The sequence below is a fragment of the Hoplias malabaricus genome, chromosome 16 (assembly GCF_029633855.1).
Source record: "Hoplias malabaricus isolate fHopMal1 chromosome 16, fHopMal1.hap1, whole genome shotgun sequence".
Classification (NCBI taxonomy): Eukaryota; Metazoa; Chordata; class Actinopteri; order Characiformes; family Erythrinidae; genus Hoplias; species Hoplias malabaricus.
The window spans coordinates 32,156,062-32,175,835 of record NC_089815.1 but is presented as its reverse complement, the minus strand read 5'-3'; the positions used below and the strand labels follow the sequence as shown (position 1 = coordinate 32,175,835).

At 41.4% G+C, this 19,774-nt stretch overlaps 1 long non-coding RNA gene across 2 annotated transcripts; it reads right to left on the bottom strand.

The window, feature by feature from the left end:
* Positions 1–1,851: 1,851 nt before the first annotated feature.
* Positions 1,852–5,627, bottom strand: LOC136671324 (uncharacterized). 2 transcript variants are annotated; one of them, XR_010795698.1, is made up of 4 exons: positions 5,498–5,627; positions 2,793–2,893; positions 2,479–2,648; positions 1,852–1,979 (listed from the first exon to the last, which is right to left on the bottom strand). It is a non-coding gene; the product is annotated as an uncharacterized lncRNA (long non-coding RNA). The 2 variants fall into 2 exon arrangements; XR_010795697.1 differs by lacking the exon at positions 5,498–5,627 and adding an exon at positions 3,619–3,715.
* Between the last annotated feature and the right edge of the window lie 14,147 nt (positions 5,628–19,774).

The following is a 19,774-nucleotide window of genomic DNA, read 5'->3' as shown; positions in this document are numbered from 1 at the left end:
GACCAACGACATTCCATACACCTGGACCCCCATGACTACTGACGAAGAACACTCAGAAAAGTGACACTGAGCCTGCTGTGGGCCAACGCTGTTTTCTGACTGTGACTCTGAGCCGAGTGTAGTCAATTCACAAAAAACATTATAAGAACGCAGTACCAAAGCATGGCTCAATGTTGCATGTAGGTATTTGAGTATACACTAAGTAGGCTACGAGCTTATTGTTTTTAGTCCAATACATTTTATAAACTTGAATTCCTGTTTTTTTTTCTTTCATCTGTTTTAAATTATGCTCTAAACGTGTTGGATTCTCCGTGTTAACACGCAGCGTATAATTTCGTGTTAACACGTTAAGTTTGTGTATTTCGTGAATCATGATGCTTTACTGCCACCTACTGGTGTATGGCGTTATTGCTGAAACAACATAAAGCCTTAACTTACCAAATAACGGAAACAATTCCAGTGTTTAATGTTCTGAACAATGTTTATGAGATTTTGTATAAACATTATACAAACATAATATTTATATAAACATAAATACGTTTAAAAGCGCACACACACATATATATATATATACCCCTCACTTCAACCACCACTGAATTTACTGCTGAAAAAAGCCCTTTAATTCAGATTTTTTTGTTCAATTTAATTTTGAAGGAGATTTATCCTCTCTTAACATATATAAGTACATACACATAATTAAATAACACATGAGTAAATTAATGTATCTTTACACATAGTATACATGTTTACAGAAAGAGGAGGATCTGGAAAGTTAATTTCACTATGGGTTTGTATTGACACTGTATTGTTTACCAGTATGCTATTAAAAGAATGCACATAATTTATCAATGTGAATGAATTACGCCTCAGTATGTGTCACACACAGTGTGAGTGAATAGTGATGTTTGTTTCTTATAAAATTATGAAAAGCTTTAGAGCATGTTATGAATGAAGTTATATAATAATATGCATGTTTACAAATTTTAAGGTACTAAACAACAGTTTTTTTTTATTGTGAAACATAAACAGCTTACTAGTATTGCTGTCTTCACACTGCTCATGTAGGGCTCAACGTAGCCACAGGTCAGTGCTTAGCTCACTATGTTATGAATAATTCAGATGAAACGTAGGGACTACGTTCACAAAGGATTTATGTTTCGTGTCAGCTACAGGGTGTGATGTAAATCCTATCATGAATATGTAAGTACGCCCGGATTTGAGGCCTCCCATTGGCGAAAACCTTAAGAAGCGTGTAAACGTGTCAATTTTGGTCACGTTATCACGACAAAATTTTACGTGTCAACACGCAAATTTTTAATAACGTGTTAACAAGCATGTGTTCACACGTTTAGAGCCCAACGCTGTTCTATAAGAGACCAACGCCATTCCATACACCTGGACCCCCATGACTGCTGACGAAGTGACACTGAGCATTACATTATCACTCACACTATACAGTGTAAAAAGAAAATTGCTTCAATTGGTAACAAGTAATTCAATTAAGTTTTTTCAATTTATTTTTTTAAGGTTAAACTTAAACAATTAAGTTGGATAAACTTAATTGAATTACTTGTTACCAATTGAAGCAATTCAATTAAGTTGGATCAACTGTTTTCTTTTTACAGTGTACTTAAAATACAGCTTACATTTAAATAATTTTAAAAGTGTTTTTTAGCATGTTATTTTAGTTTTGCAAATAGGAGTCAAATACCTTTACGCTACTCAGAAATTCAACTTGGTTAAAATAATAAATCTACATTGCACAAATGGAATATTTTAAAATTTTATTGTGAAAACCTCACAAACTTAGTTTTTCACAAAAACTTGTGCATTAAACATACTACAGATGCATCCCATCTCCTCCAAAGGCTGCCCTTCTACTCCTGTACAGTTTAAGGAGTTTTGGCACATGTGTCCAGTGCATCATGAAACTGACTCTTCAGGTTGATGGCAGTTATTCTACGAAACTCACTGCATATCTAGAGAGAGAGAGGAGTAAACAATAGAGAATACAGATTATCAGTCATTACGTACAGAGCCTGAACATTTCTAGACAAACACTGATTCAGTTGATAACAGTTATGCAGGGATCCAGACAAAAACCATCCCGTCATCCCAAGGCCAAAAAAATAGCCCACAGGAAAATTGCTCTTTTGGGACGCTTTCGTGACAAATGTTGTGCGCGATAAAACTTGTTGCCTTTAAATAACATTACTGTGGTTGGACAATGCTGTACGCTTCTTGGTTAATAAGTAAATAACTAAAAAAATAAGTAAATAATCCAAACAGCTGATGACTTCGCATTATAACAGTTTTGGAACTGTTCTGGGGAAAAAAAGTTAAGTATCATTTTAGACAAGTAAACTAGATTGGTTCACACTAGGTTTTGCAGTGTGAAACAATCCTACAAAAACTATAAAAAGAAAAATATGCTGAAATGGGCCAGAGTCACAAGTACAGCAAACAAACACTACTCACCTGACTCTCCAAGAACAGTGCTGGCCATCATTCTCGAACCAGACCAACCAGAGGTTCCTGCTCAACAACCTCCTTCCACCGTAAAGAAAATGTTTGGACCCTTTTTATCTATCTCAGCCCTCGTTGCCTTTCTCTCTTCTTCCAAGGAATCCTCACTCAGCCCTGCAGGGCTATATCGCAAACATCTTTATAATCACAAAGATCACATTTGAAGGTAGAACTTTGGTGACATGTAGATAATTTACTGTGACATTTTGAAAAACGACATATCAAGGAACACACACAATTGGAGTGAAAACAGGGCCAGCGTGTACCATGAAATCCATGGCGTACTCTGTGGTGCTTCAACCCAACGTCTGTGTCTTGGCTTGTGAAAGAGCAGATTTTGCACTTCATCTAATGTATCCCTTTTTTCCTTGAAAATGAAAACAATATTAGTGTTAGTATTGTCATTGTACACAATTATAGTTTGTAAATGCAATTACAGAACCACAAACTCTATGTAACGTTATTTAATGTTTTTGTAATTTATTTACACACACACACACATATATTACATTTAGCTAAATGTTTTGAGAAACAGACGATGTTAGGTATAGTGCTAGTGCTGTTAGACACCTACGAACTTCTCAAAAGCAAAACAAAAAACAAATAGTAGGTCTGATTCAGACAATACGGATATTTTTGTATCTTTGACGGCTTAATCTTGTAATAACACCCTGCTGCTTTCATATAAATGATATCAGACTAAAGGAGCGTTGTTGTAGTCAGCATCCTGAATTTTCCGTTCTACCTTAAACAGCTCAACAAACACCGAGGAGGCTCAATATAGCGTTACCTATTCCGGTATTTAAGGTGGAATGGAAAAAAGCCAGCCAACAAGATACATAACATTTTCAAAATAGAACATAAAGAAAGCGCTCAGGCTTGTTACAGCCTGCTTGAGTCTGTTACGTTGGGCATTTGATTAAATGAAACAAACGGCTCATATTCAAACTTTCCATGGCTCAGTCGAGTTGGCAAAGTTAGCTAATATAACAATGCCACGGCAATTTCCCTCACATATTCACGGCTTTAAGATAGTGTTAAAACTAGAAACGTAACTTTAAAATGCTTTGTGAACTATCACTAGTTATTTACCTCAATCTTGAATTTCTCCAAACTTCGAGCCACAACAAAGAGGAATCAACCGTCCTTCGCGCGTATTCCCGAACCTCCCACTGAGCATGCGCATGACTAGAACAGAGCATGCGCAGGTTTATCTTAATCAGCAACTTTTCCAAACAAATCTTCTCAACACATTTTTTATGTTGTGCCTACAGGTTGATCAGAACAATACATTTCGTGTTAGATGAACTATCACACAATTGAGTTCTATTCCCAACTCACTATTTCAATGTATAATCAACTAAATTTGAAGTTAGATTTTTTACAGTGCAGTCTGTTTTTTTTTTTAAGGTTTATTAAATGTTTGGTTATGGTGGGTAGCATACTTACTGTTTTATCCGAGTCACGTCGACCGTCGATGTTCGGAAGAAAAAGCGGGGCGCACCTGTTGTCGGTACCAGAGATCTGCCTCGCGCAAAGCTTACGTAATGACGTCAGACGTAAAGCTGCTTTAAACTTAATTGTTTCACGTAGTCTCAAAGTAAAAAGTTATTTTGAGATAAAATGTGTGACTTTTAAGTTAATTGAACTCATGAAAGTAAGTTGTAGGAACTAAGGCAAAAGAATTAATTGAGGTTAATGTAAATAAGTCTATAATAGGAACTACTGCCCAAATACACTTTTTAGAGTGTACAAATGAGTATGTGCAAGTGTGTAAAGCTCTGATATTTAAGTACCCTTTTCTGAAGGAAAATGAGGGGAATGGATGTGTGAGTTAATTCTAATAGTGAAAATTACTTTATTGTTGTTTTTATACTTGTTCTTGTATAATTCAATTTGGAAACAGGTTATTTTCATTTTAAATGGCTTGGCCTGCTCTAAGTGTGTAGAATTACATGAGGTTTCGTAGTTACGGCTGGTAAAATATAGCGCGGATAAGCCCGTTGCAGTGGGCAGACAAGGTGCACTATATTCTGAAGCAACTTTGCGGTTGTATTTTTGGTTGTACACAAGGGACCAAAACTTGCTATATGTTGCTGAACAGCTTTTGATTTGCTCTACAACATTTCTTGTCGACTTTTCTTAGTAAGATAGGGATATCCAAACTCAGATATTTCTGTAATGGTAATTTTTATATGTCTCTGTTGAAAGAACTTGTCTGCTTGTTTGTCAGTATATTCATTTCTAATCGTCAACAGAGCTCAAAAACTAAGTGTATGTCAGGTCAGCTCGAGGTCAATGCTTTATTAGAACAAACCACATCTTGTATATCAAACTGAGATGTCTCTAAGGAAACTAAGCTTGCAGAAACATCGAGTGATTATCTTATGGTTATGACGTATAAACTACCTATATAAATATCTCTGTGAAAACATCTCCTTTGTCCACATTCACATAGTACTCTCTGCTATTGTATGTTGACCACCTTAAGGTTAAATAAACTACTTTCTGATTCCAAATGCTCTGTTAGATTTCAATTCTTAATACTTGTCCTTATTTTCTCCATCACAATTTCAAAAATACATATCAAATTCAAATGTGTACACAGTGCACATTTTAAAATGCTTGTGACAATGATACATGTGTACGTTGAACGTTTTCAAACCCATGCCTTCTTTTTTGTACAAGACTCTGTGTATAATCAGTAATGTTGGAATTGAAATGTCCAAAATTGGAATAATCTGAAATATGTAACATGGAAAAGGTTAAGTACTAGCTGCCTGAGTACCATTTTCAAATGACCAATCATATGTTGCATTAACTTAATAAAAAATAAATAAAAACTACACTGACATACTACCATCTGGCCACAAATGGGAGTATGTGTCCACAATTCCATTTAGACCTAACAGGTGGTGGTGGGGTCTTAGGTCCGAAAGGCCATTTAGTCGAGAAAATAGCAGTTGCTTACCTCTTCGTAGTACCACACCATCCCAATCCACATATATGATACGCTGCTTGGTGGACCTTATCGGCCTAGCGCGCGGCGCACCCTAGACGATTTTTTTTGCAGAGCCCGGGGTCGGGTCCTGGGCACACGTGGTGGGAGCTAAAAATCCTCAAAGTTTGGGCCTTTTACCCGCAATTCTGCATCAATCCACCAGGTGGCTCCCGGAACGTCTCGATTCCAATATATTCCATTACATTCCATTACAGGCAAATATATTGGGATTGGGATGGCGTATATATTTATCATTCGTTGAAGTGTTTTGTAATGTTTTTAATACTTTTAACATGCCCAACATCCATAGACATTAACATTTTAAAGTGTTGGCTACTTTGATAAGGCAACACAAACGTCCTTTCACAAAGTTTCCAACTATCTTTGATATATTTATAATGCCAGTAAACCGACAAACACGTAACCACAGTGAGCCAGCCTGCCCTTCTGAAACTCTTGTCCGAACGCCTTACTTTCAAATTTTCAAGTTACCTAACGTTACTGCTGCATTACTTAAGGTGGAAGCGAAAAATGTAAAAGCTTCTGAGCGAACACCAGTCAGAATCCGAATGTTAAACAATACACCTGCATATAGTCAGCACAAAAAGATTGCTCACACATTAAAATCATGCCCAAGATAATGGAACGATGACGTTCAGAAGTAAGTTATAATCCAGCGTCAGGTAATTTAATGTGGAAGCGAAGAGTTGCAATAGAGCTTCTGGGCAACTTCAATGTTAAGAATCAGTAGTTTAAAATTATACAAGCACATACAGGTGCTGGTCATAAAATTTGAATGTATGCAAGACATGGGTTTCAGCTGTCATGTTCCTTATGCCAAGCCACTCTTGAACAAGAGACAGCGTCAGGAAAAAGGACTGGACTGCTCCTGAGTGGTCCAAAGTTATGTTCCCTGATTAAAGTAAATTAGATTAGATTAGATTCGACTTTATTGTCATTGTGCAGAGTACAAGTACAGGGCCAATGAAATGTAGTTAGCATCTAACCAGAAGTGCAATATATTACATTATTTACATAAAGTGCAGTAGTGATATTATAGTGATTTTCGTGCCCTGCCCAGGCAGCGTTTATGGTAGATGTCCTCGAAGGAACTTGAAACTGGACACCTGATCCACTGCAGTTCCGTTGATGTAAATGGGGGCGTGAGCTTGATTCCTAGTCCGTCTGAAGTCCATGATGATCGCCTTTGTTTTGAGCATGTTTAGTACTAGGTTATTGTTTTGGCACCACAAGGACAGATGCTGTACTTCATCCCGGTAGGGCGTTTCATTATTGTCTGTAATCAAGCCTATCACCATGGTGTCATCTGCGAATTTGACTATGGTGTTTGAACCATAGGCAGGTACACAGTCATGGGTGAAGAGAGAGTACAGAATCGGGCTAAGAACACAACCTTGTGGAACGCCAGTGTTCAAGGTGATGGTTGATGAATGAAGGTTGCCTAATCTAACAGATTGGGGTCTGTTAGACAGGAAGTCTAAAATCCAGTGGCAGAGTGATGTGCTGATACCCAGATGGTTGAGTTTGGATATCAGCATAGACGGAATCACTGTGTTGAATGCAGAGCTAAAATCGATGAACAGCATACTCACCTATGAGTTTTGACAGTCCAGTTGGGTTAGTGCCGTGTGTAGTGCTGTTGAGATAGCGTCCTCGGTGGATCTGTTGCTACGATAAGCAAACTGGTGTGGGTCCAGCGTAGCAGGCAGGCAGGATTTCAAGTGAGAAAGAACTAGTCTTTTAAAGCACTTGGAAATTATTGGGGTGAGTGCTACAGGTCGAAAGTCATTAAAGTCTGAAGCAGTAGAATGCCTAGGCACAGGCACAATGATGGCTGACTTAAAGATAGATGGTACAGCTGCCTGGGCAAGCGAAACATTAAAGATGTGAGCGAAGACACCCGCAAGTTCCACAGCACAAGCTCTTAGCACACGGCCAGGTACACCATCAGGGCCAGCTGCCTTCCGTGCATTCACTCTGCTCAGCATGCGACTGACATCCGAAGTGGAAAGTACAAGTGGGTTGTCGTCGGTGGAAGATTTATTGAAGATATCAATATCATCTGGTCGAAACGAGCGTAGAAGTTGTTCAGCTCATCAGGGACTGAAGCACTGTTGGTAGATGGAACAAAGCTAGTTGGTTTATAATCAGTCAGGGCGTGTATTCCCTGCCACGTACGCCGAGGGTCAGAGGAGGTAAAGTGCTCCTCAATCCGGCGTTTGTAGCAGTGCTTGGCTATAGCTATTAGTCTCTTCATATTGCCAGCAACCCCAGTGGGCGGTACAGAGGACTCTTGTACCCTGAGCGCTTGTTGATTTGTTTCAGGACAGAGTTAGTGTAGGTGTCCAAGTGGATGTGTGAGACTGTGGTGGCTCGGGCAGCATACTCACTCCAGTCGGTGTGCTGGAACTGTTGCTGAAGGAAGGAGTCAGCCCCATCCATCCAGATCTTTACAGTTCTGGTTGAAGGCTTAATCCTATGCATGACTGCAGTGTATTTGGGAAGCAGGAACAAAGAAAGATAATCGGACAGTCCAAGATGGGGGAGGGGTGTTGTTTTGAAGCTGGTTAAAGTCAAACCGATGCTGAATCCGGTGTTTGTGCGGTGAATGTTAATTTCCAAAAGTGTCTGTCTGTCGTAACTGTAGTTCGCAAGAGTTATTTGCGCAAGAAAACTGGAGATAGCTAAGTACAGAAGTATAACATCACTAAAACCGGTAAGACGCTGAGCCTCGCAGTGTGATCGCGATGCCATCTTGGTCCTGGGAGACCAAGGACCATTTCCTATGGAAATCAAGGTCCCAGAATCTGGAGGAAGAGAGGAGAGGCACAGAATCCACGTTGCTCGAGGTACCCTGCAAAGTTTCCACAGTCAGTGGCAGTTTGGGGTCCCATGTCATCTGATGGTGTGGGTCCACTGTATTTTCTGAGGTCCAAGGTCAACGCAGCCGCCTACCAGGGAGATTTAGATTACTTTATGCTTCCTTATGCCTCCAAGCGAGGTGGGTTAGTGCAGTGTGTAGTGCTGTTGAGATAGCGTCCTCGGTGGATCTGTTGCTACGATAAGCAAACTGGTGTGGGTCCAGCGTAGCAGGCAGGCAGGATTTCAAGTGAGAAAGAACTAGTCTTTTAAAGCACTTGGAAATTATTGGGGTGAGTGAGGCACAAGCACAACGATGGCTGACTTAAAGATAGATGGTACAGCTACCTGGGCAAGCGAAACATTAAAGATGTGAGTGAAGACACCCGCAAGTTCCACATCACAAGCTCTTAGCACCCGGCCAGGTACACCATCAGGGCCAGCTACCTTCCATGCATTCACTCTGCTCAGCATGCGACTGACGTCCGAAGTGGAAAGTACAAGCTCGCACAAATCACTCAGAGAGAGCGGGCAGCATGCACAAAACACTCAGAGAGAGCGCGCAGATTGCACAAAACACTCAGCGAAAGCGCGCAGCACGCACAAAACCCTCAGCGAGAGCGCGCAGTTTGCACAAAACACACAGAGAGAGCGCAAAGCTCGCAAAAAAAACTCAGAGAGAGCGCGCAGTTCGCACAAAACACTCATAGAGAGCGCGCAGTTTGCACAAAACACTCAGAGGGATGCGCAAAGCTCGCAAAAAAAAAAAAAAAAAAAAAAAAAAAACCTGAGAGAGCGCGCAGCGCGCACAAAACATTCAGCGAGAGCGCGCAGTTTGCACAAAACACACAGAGAGAGCGCGCAGCACGCACAAAACACTCAGAGAGAGCGCGCAGCACTCACAAAATTTCTGTTGAAGCCATAGCATAACTCAATGGTGAGTCAAAAGCGGCAGAGGTTACTTTTTTTTTAAAAAACCGTGACCCAGGCAAAGCTCCATATTTGTAACGGCAAATGCAAAGCTGGTTAAGGCATAACTTTGTTGGGGTTAACCTTTTGTCTGAAGTGTCTTACATAACTTCAAGTCTTGTGTGAATGTGTTCACCGGAAAAATACTCCAACAGCGCTCCGTATAACATGGATAAAACAATTATTTACAACACATACCAAGTCGACGTTAACAGAGCACGTTTTATAAATAATATAGAAGACACGGGTTAGCCTTTTTTTTGTAAGCACAGGGCTGACATTTTATGAAACACACTTTACCTTGTGTGAGCACTATATCTACAATGTTTGAATCCATTTTTAAAAAAGGTTCTTCTTTTTTGCAGCTTGAACACAACTAAATCAGATGCAGTGGGCATGTAAATTTTGCAAATTTGTGTATGAAAGAAAGGGCAACTGCTTAGACATTACAGATACAGAAACATGGTGGTTACAGCCACCAGTGAAACGCATGTTGGAGCGCTGGCCAGCCCTTTTCAGAAAGCAGCAGGTATGGTAACAAATATGTAATTTATGTAAAATAAAACATACAATCATATTAACATGAACATATTACTTCTACAAGAGTAAATGTATTTTAATTTGTGTAATCTGTTAATGTGGTACAAATCGAATTATGGCTCTATGTGTGCTGTGTTTTTCCTAAAGGTTTTTGCTGAGTTCACAAGGGTGGCAAGTAAAGATCTTGAACAAGACTTTTTTGAGGCCTTGGACAGTCACACCCCACGATTCCTTGAGATCTTTAAATCCAGGAAAGGAATTATTGGCAGTACACTTGCAGACATTGTTGCCCAAGTTGAAATTAAGGTAAGGAATCTTTTTATTACAATTTGGAATGTTACTTTTATAAGAGTGATCCAGTCACCTCCTTAATGGAACACTAGATAATATTTTTTACCTTAATTTTTTAGCTTAATTACAGCTTAAAAATCATTGTGATGCTCCACTGATCTTAGCTAGTGTTCCTTTAAGGTTGGTTAGTTTTCCTGTAGACTTGTCATCATCAACTAATTCCAAACATGAGAACCAACATTTATTTGCCATGGAGCTGCACTATTTCCCGAAAACTATTAAAGACAAATCAGTTATTTTTGTGCTGTGTAATGTTTCTTTCATTTTTAATGGTTCTTTCTAAAACCATGGAGCCCAAAGACAGACAAGTTAAACAAAACAGCACAAACACCCAATAATATTTTTTTTAGCAGATGAATCCTGTTTTAATGGGATGGTAACATATATTATAGAACACAGACACCTATGTGTTTTAACTTATAATTTATCACACATTTGTCTCATGTTTATTTTTAGATATTTTGGTTTGTTTTTTCTTAACTTGTAGATCCAGGATATTACAGCAATGTGGACTGCTGTCCTTCGTTGTCTTCCAGGTTTATCTTGGAGATTAGGCAGTGAGTACTTCAAGGTCTGTTTTGTAAGTATTACATCAAATTGTATAATTAAAATTTACTTAGTGAAGACATGAAGGTTTTGCAATAATATATTTTTTCATTATATTTACCTTTTGTCTGCAGGATTCAGATACCATCACAGATTTCATTCAGGTTCCTGATGGGTTATTGACTGTTATACCTGAAGACAGCCAGCAACCAGGTCCAAATGCCATACACTTTGAGCCATCTAGCATTAATATCATACTGGAAGGTAACGTTATGGAGAACATTGAAAACCATGCTCAAGCTATTTGCCTGACATTTGAACTACTATAAAACCTTCATTTGGACTATCCCAAAAGACTGGAGAACACATTTGACTTGCTAAACCTGGGAGTAGGCAATCTGAGCCCAAAATAATTTAAGGGATTTCTAAGTTTCGATGGACCCAGCTTTACCCTCTTATTGATGTTAGGCTCTCATTTATATGGTTTGCACTTGCAAAATGTTCTTGTGTTGTTCATAATGTGTCAAAGCACTTAAATTTATTGTGCAAAACTTTAGCTTGGTTAAGTGCATTAAACATTATTGTACATTTTTGTTTATTACACAGACTGTGCCATTTGAGTCATTCAAGAATAAAGATTACTGGAGGTTTTCTTTTAAAAAATATTTTTAATTGACTTAAATGTGGAATTAATTTTATTTTTGGGTAACTTTATGTATTTAGATAGGCTGATGTGCTCTGTGATGTAATGGAATTTGATTAAAATAAACCAGAAGTACTACTGAATAATAATTCTTTGTTGTGCTTACTTTATTTTTCTAAGGCAATCGGTTTCCTAAATTCTATTAAGTAAACAGGACTCTTGTGGAATTATGTTAACTTGGGTAACATAAGTTGGCAGTACTTAAAAATGGCAACTTACATCTATGTACTACTTAATGTCAGAACAACTCATATCAATTAAGTAAATACAGTTGCGTTTTAAGTACACTTAAATGATAGACATTAAGTTAACATAACTTCAAAATAATAGTTATATTTACTTAACTATTTCAAGGCAACCGGATTCCTAAATTCCTTTAAGTAAGATCAACTTATCACATTTTACAGTGCAAAGAAAAACCTCAGCGAGAGCCCGCAGGACGTACAAAACACTCAGCAAGAGGGTGCAGCACGCACAAAACCCTCAGCGAGAGCGCGCAGCACGCACAAAACACACAGAGAGAGAGCGCAGTTTGCACAAAATACTCAGAGAGACCGCAAAGCTCGCAAAAAAAACCTCAGACAGATCGCACAGCACGCACAAGATACTCAGAGAGATCGCAAAGCAAAAAAAACCTCAGAGAGAGCGCACAGTTTGCACAAAACACACAGAGAGATCGCAAAGCTCGCAAAAAAACCTCAGAGAGATCGCAAAGCTCACAAGAAACGCCTCAGACAGATCGCGCAGCACCCACAAAACACTCAGAGAGATCACAAAGCTCGCAAGAAAAGCCTCAGAGAGATCGAGCAGCACGCAAAAAACACTCAGAGAGATTGCAAAGCTCATAAAAAAAACCTCAGAGAGATCGCGCAGCATGCACAAAACACACAGAGAGATCACAAAGCTCACAAAAAAAAAAAACATCAGAGAGATGGCGCAGCACGCACAAAACACACAGAGAGATCGCAAAGCTCACAAGAAAACCTCAGAGAGAGCCCGCAGCCCGCACAAAACACTCAGAGAGATCGCAAAGCTCACAAAAAAACCTCAGAGAGATCGCAAAGCTCGCAAGAAAAACCTCAGAGAGATCGCAAAGCTCGAAAGAAAAACCTCAAACAGATCGCGCAGCATGCACAAAACACACAGAGAGATCGCAAAGCTCACAAGAAAAGCCTCAGAGAGATCGCAAAGCTCACAAAAAAACCTCAGAGAGATCGCAAAGCTCGCAAGAAAAACCTCAGAGAGATTGCGCAGCATGCACAAAACCCACAGAGAGATCGCAAAGCTCACAAAAAAAACTCAGAGAGAGCGCGCAGCACGCACAAGATACTCAGAGATCGCAAAGCTCACAAAAAAAAACCTCAGACAGATCGCGCAGCACGCACAAAACACACAGAGAGATCGCAAAGCTCACAAGAAAAGCCTCAGAGAGATCGCAAAGCTCACAAAAAAACCTCAGAGGGAGCGAGCAGCCCGCACAAAACACTCAGAGAAATCGCAAAGCTCACAAAAAAACCTCAGAGAGATCGCAAAGCTCGCAAGAAAAACCTCAGAGAGATCGCAAAGCTCGCAAGAAAAATCTCAGACAGATCGCGCAGCATGCACAAAACACACAGAGAGATCGCAAAGCTCATAAGAAAAGCCTCAGAGAGATCGCAAAGCTCACAAAAAACCTCAGAGAGATCGCAAAGCTCGCAAGAAAAACCTCAGACAGATCGCGCAGCATGCACAAAACCCACAGAGAGATCGCAAAGCTCACAAAAAAAAAATCAGAGAGAGCGCGCAGCATGCACAAGATACTCAGAGATCGCAAAGCTCACAAAAAAAAACCTCAGACAGATCGCGCAGCACGCACAATACATTCAGAAAGATCGCAAAGCTCACAAAAAAAACCTCAGACAGATCGCGCAGCACGCACAAAACACACAGAGAGATCGCAAAGCTCACAAAAAAAAACTCAGACAGATCGCGCAGCACGCACAAAACACATAGAGATCGCAAAGCTCGCAAAAAAACCTCAGAGATCGCAAAGCTCGCAAAAAAACCTCAGACAGATCGCGCAGCACCCATAAAACACTCAGAGAGATCGCAAAGCTCGCAAGAAAAGCCTCAGAGAGATCGAGCAGCACGCACAAAACACACAGAGAGATCGCAAAGCTCACAAAAAAACCTCAGAGAGATCGCGCAGCCCGCACAAAACACTCAGAGAGATCGCAAAGCTCACAAAAAAACCTCAGAGAGATCGCAAAGCTCGCAAGAAAAACCTCAGAGAGATCGCAAAGCTCGCAAGAAAAACCTCAGACAGATCGCGCAGCATGCACAAAACACACAGAGAGATCGCAAAGCTCACAAGAAAAGCCTCAGAGAGATCGCAAAGCTCACAAAAAAACCTCAGAGAGATCGCAAAGCTCGCAAGAAAAACCTCAGAGAGATCGCGCAGCATGCACAAAACCCACAGAGAGATCGCAAAGCTCACAAAAAAAACTCAGAGAGAGCGCGCAGCACGCACAAGATACTAAGAGAGATCGCAAAGCTCGCAAAAAAAACCTCAGACAAATCGCGCAGCATGCACAAAACCCTCAGAGAGATCGCAAAGCTCACAAAAAAAACTCAGACAGATCGAGCAGCATGCACAAAACACACAGAGAGATCGCAAAGCTCACAAAAAAAACCTCAGACAGATCGCGCAGCATGCACAAAACACAGAGAGATCGCAAACCTCGCAAGAAACGCCTCAGAGAGATCGCGCAGCACGCACAGAACACACAGAGAGATCGCAAAGCTCGCAAAAAAACACTCAGAGAGATCGCAAAGCTCACAAAAAAACCTCAGACAGATCGCGCAGCACCCACAAAACACTCAGAGAGATCGCAAAGCTCGCAAGAAAAGCCTCAGAGAGATCGAACATCACGCAAAAAACACTCAGAGAGATCGCAAAGCTCACAAAAAAAAAACATCAGAGAGATGGCGCAGCACGCACAAAACACTCAGAGAGATCGCAAAGCTCACAAGAAAACCTCAGAGAGATCTCGCAGCACGCACAAAACACACAGAGAGATCGCAAAGCTCACAAAAAAAACCTCAGACAGATCGCGCAGCACGCACAAAACACACAGAGAGATCACAAAGCTCACAAAAAAAACATCAGAGAGATGGCGCAGCATGCACAAAACACAGAGAGATCGCAAAGCTCACAAAAAAAAAAACATCAGAGAGATGGCGCAGCACGCACAAAACACACAGAGAGATTGCAAAGCTCACAAGAAAAGCCTCAGAGAGATCGCAAAGCTCACAAAAAAACCTCAGAGAGATCGCAAAGCTCGCAAGAAAAACCTCAGAGAGATCGCAAAGCTCGCAAGAAAAACCTCAGACAGATCGCGCAGCATGCACAAAACACACAGAGAGATCGCAAAGCTCACAAGAAAAGCCTCAGAGAGATCGCAAAGCTCACAAAAAAACCTCAGAGAGATCGCGCAGCATGCACAAAACCCACAGAGAGATCGCAAAGCTCACAAAAAAAACTCAGAGAGAGCGCGCAGCACGCACAAGATACTCAGAGATCGCAAAGCTCACAAAAAAAAACCTCAGACAGATCGCGCAGCACGCACAAAACACTCAGAGAGATCGCAAAGCTCGCAAAAAAAACCTCAGACAGATCGCGCAGCATGCACAAAACCCTCAGAGAGATCGCAAAGCTCACAAAAAAAACCTCAGACAGATCGCGCAGCATGCACAAAACACACAGAGAGATCGCAAAGCTCACAAAAAAAAACATCAGAGAGATGGCGCAGCATGCACAAAACACACAGAGATCGCAAAGCTCACAAAAAAAAACCTCAGACAGATCGCAGCACGCACAAAACACTCAGAGAGATCGCAAAGCTCACAAAAAAAACCTCAGACAGATCGCGCAGCATGCACAAAACACACAGAGAGATCGCAAAGCTCACAAAAAAAAACATCAGAGAGATGGCGCAGCACGCACAAAACACACAGAGAGATCGCAAAGCTCACAAAAAAACCTCAGAGAGAGCGCGCAGCCCGCACAAAACACTCAGAGAGATCGCAAAGCTCACAAAAAAACCTCAGAGAGATCGCAAAGCTCGCAAGAAAAACCTCAGAGAGATCGCAAAGCTCGCAAGAAAAACCTCAGACAGATCGCGCAGCATGCACAAAACACACAGAGAGATCGCAAAGCTCACAAGAAAAGCCTCAGAGAGATCGCAAAGCTCACAAAAAAACCTCAGAGAGATCGCAAAGCTCGCAAGAAAAACCTCAGAGAGATCGCGCAGCATGCACAAAACCCACAGAGAGATCGCAAAGCTCACAAAAAAAACTCAGAGAGAGCGCGCAGCACGCACAAGATACTCAGAGAGATCGCAAAGCTCGCAAAAAAAACCTCAGACAAATCGCGCAGCATGCACAAAACCCTCAGAGAGATCGCAAAGCTCACAAAAAAAAACTCAGACAGATCGAGCAGCATGCACAAAACACACAGAGAGATCGCAAAGCTCACAAAAAAAACCTCAGACAGATCGCGCAGCATGCACAAAACACAGAGAGATCGCAAAGCTCGCAAAAGAACCTCAGAGAGATCGCAAAGCTCGCAAGAAACGCCTCAGAGAGATCGCGCAGCACGCACAAAACACACAGAGAGATCGCAAAGCTCGCAAGAAAAGCCTCAGAGAGATCGAACATCACGCAAAAAACACTCAGAGAGATCGCAAAGCTCACAAAAAAAAAACATCAGAGAGATGGCGCAGCACGCACAAAACACTCAGAGAGATCGCAAAGCTCACAAGAAAACCTCAGAGAGATCTCGCAGCACGCACAAAACACACAGAGAGATCGCAAAGCTCACAAAAAAAACCTCAGACAGATCGCGCAGCATGCACAAAACACACAGAGAGATCGCAAAGCTCACAAAAAAAACCTCAGACAGATCGCGCAGCATGCACAAAACACAGAGAGATCGCAAAGCTCGCAAAAAAACACTCAGAGAGATCGCAAAGCTCACAAAAAAACCTCAGAGAGATCGCAAAGCTCGCAAGAAAAACCTCAGAGAGATCGCAAAGCTCGCAAGAAAAACCTCAGACAGATCGCGCAGCATGCACAAAACACAGAGAGATCGCAAAGCTCGCAAAAAAACACTCAGAGAGATCGCAAAGCTCACAAAAAAACCTCAGACAGATCGCGCAGCACCCACAAAACACTCAGAGAGATCGCAAAGCTCGCAAGAAAAGCCTCAGAGAGATCGAACATCACGCAAAAAACACTCAGAGAGATCGCAAAGCTCACAAAAAAAAAACATCAGAGAGATGGCGCAGCACGCACAAAACACTCAGAGAGATCGCAAAGCTCACAAGAAAACCTCAGAGAGATCTCGCAGCACGCACAAAACACACAGAGAGATCGCAAAGCTCACAAAAAAAACCTCAGACAGATCGCGCAGCACGCACAAAACACACAGAGAGATCACAAAGCTCACAAAAAAAACATCAGAGAGATGGCGCAGCATGCACAAAACACACAGAGAGATTGCAAAGCTCACAAAAAAAAAAACATCAGAGAGATGGCGCAGCACGCACAAAACACTCAGAGAGATCGCAAAGCTCACAAAAAAAAAAACATCAGAGAGATGGCGCAGCACGCACAAAACACACAGAGAGATCGCAAAGCTCACAAAAAAAACTCAGAGAGAGCGCGCAGCACGCACAAGATACTCAGAGATCGCAAAGCTCACAAGAAAAAACCTCAGACAGATCGCGCAGCACGCACAAAACACTCAGAGAGATCGCAAAGCTCGCAAAAAAAACCTCAGACAGATCGCGCAGCACGCACAATACATTCAGAGAGATCGCAAAGCTCGCAAAAAAAACCTCAGACAGATCGCGCAGCATGCACAAAACCCTCAGAGAGATCGCAAAGCTCACAAAAAAAACCTCAGACAGATCGCGCAGCATGCACAAAACACACAGAGAGATCGCAAAGCTCACAAAAAAAACATCAGAGAGATGGCGCAGCATGCACAAAACACACAGAGATCGCAAAGCTCACAAAAAAAAACCTCAGACAGATCAGGCAGCATGCACAATACATTCAGAGAGATCGCAAAGCTCACAAAAAAAAACTCAGACAGATCGCGCAGCACGCACAAAACACACAGAGAGATCGCAAAGCTCACAAAAAAAACCTCAGACAGATCGCGCAGCACGCACAAAACACACAGAGAGATCGCAAAGCTCGCAAGAAAAGCCTCAGAGAGATCGCGCAGCACGCACAAAACACAGAGAGATCGCAAAGCTCGCAAGAAAAGCTTCAGAGAGATGGCAAAGCTCACAAAAAAACCTCAGAGAGAGCGCGCAGCATGCACAAAACACTCAGAGAGATCGCAAAGCTCGCAAGAAAAGCCTCAGAGAGATCGCAAAGCTCACAAAAAAACCTCAAAGAGATCGCAAAGCTCGCAAGAAAAGCCTCAGAGATCTCGCAGCAGGCACAAAATACTCAGCGAGAGCGTGCAGCGCGCACAAAACACTCAGCAAGAGCGCGCAGTTTGCACAAAACACTCAGCGAGAGATCGCAAAGCTCACAAAAAAAACTCTCAGCCAGAGTGCGCAGCGCGCACAAAACACTCAGAGAGAGATCGCAGTTAGCACAAAACACTCAGAGAGAGCTCGCAGCACCCACAAAACGCTCAGAGATTCTCATTCTATTCAATGACAGGAATAAATTTGAAGTGGGATAGTGAGATTGGGTCCCAATTTGTCAATATAGGCCCCAATTTTGGCCCCAAAGTCAAAGTTTTCGAAATTGGATCCCACTCCCAATTTATTCCCATTCAAATTTCATTCATGGGTTTTGGACACCCCTTAAAAGGGTCCGAATGACCCCAAATGTTAATATGTTTATTGTGCACACCCCACGAGACAGCCTGTGAAGTTGTGTAAGCCTAACTTCAAGTCAAATATATTGGGAGTGGGATCGGTCAGTTCCGAGTCTGACGTCCCACTTCCAATCTATTGCATTCAATTAAAATACATTGGGAGTCGGATCGGTCAGTTCCGAGTCCGACGTCCCACTTCCAATCTATTGCATTCAATTCAAATACATTGGGAGTGGGATCGGTCACTTCCGAGTCTGCCGTCCCACTTCCAATCTATTGCATTCAATTAAAATACATTGGGAGTCGGATCGGTCACTTCCGGGTCCGACGTCCCACTTCCAATCTATTGCATTCAATTCAAATACATTGGGAATGGGATCAGTCAGTTCCGTGTCCGACGTCCCACTTCCAATCTATTGCATTCAATTAAAATACATTGGGAATGGGATGTCCGACGTCTGCGCCAGACTTGACTAACCCCACCCACCAGCACAAACCAGGCAAGTAGATTACACAGCGAACAGGTAAGTGATTTTAAGGATACACTTACAGATAATGGCCATTTGTTTGCCCATAGTAAGGGTGTATGTACAAAGCTTGCTCTAAGGAATATAAACATTTGTTACAGTATCAAGACTGTCTGTCAGTCTGAAATGATGAATATTTAGCACTAAATCAAGCCACTCCTACAGGCTATAAATATGTACACAGCCCCAGACTGACGGGCAAAGGGGGTGGATTATGTATAATTTACAAAAATAATTTAATTATTAACCAAAAACATGGTTACAACTTTACTTCCTTTGAAATTATGTACATTAACATAATTAACCCCGCCACAAATAAGAACACAATCTCCTTATTAAACGTTTATAGACCACCAGGGCCATATTCAGAATTTATAAAAGAATTTGGTGAACTAGCTGCTAATTTAGCAGTGTCCTGTGATACGTTAATAATTGTAGGAGACTTTAACATTCATTTTGAGAAAAGTGATGATCCCCTAAAAAAGAACATTCACATAAATCATAGATACTGTTGGTTTCACACAAAATGTATCAGGTCCTACTCATTATTGTAATCACACACTAGACTTGGTTTTGACCCTGGGCACGAACATAAAAAACTTAAATATTCTCCCGCAGTCTTCCACAGTCTCAGACCACTACATAATTTCGTATGAATAGTTTAGATATAAAAAAAAATGTACATGCCCACATTACTATATAAAGCGCTCACTAACCCCATCTACTTCCCCTAAATTTACTGAAAACATCACTGATTTATTGACCTCAGTCAGTAGTCCAGCGGACCCACTGGAGCTGGACAGACTAATGGACTACTTAGATAACACACTTTGATCAACTTTAGATAG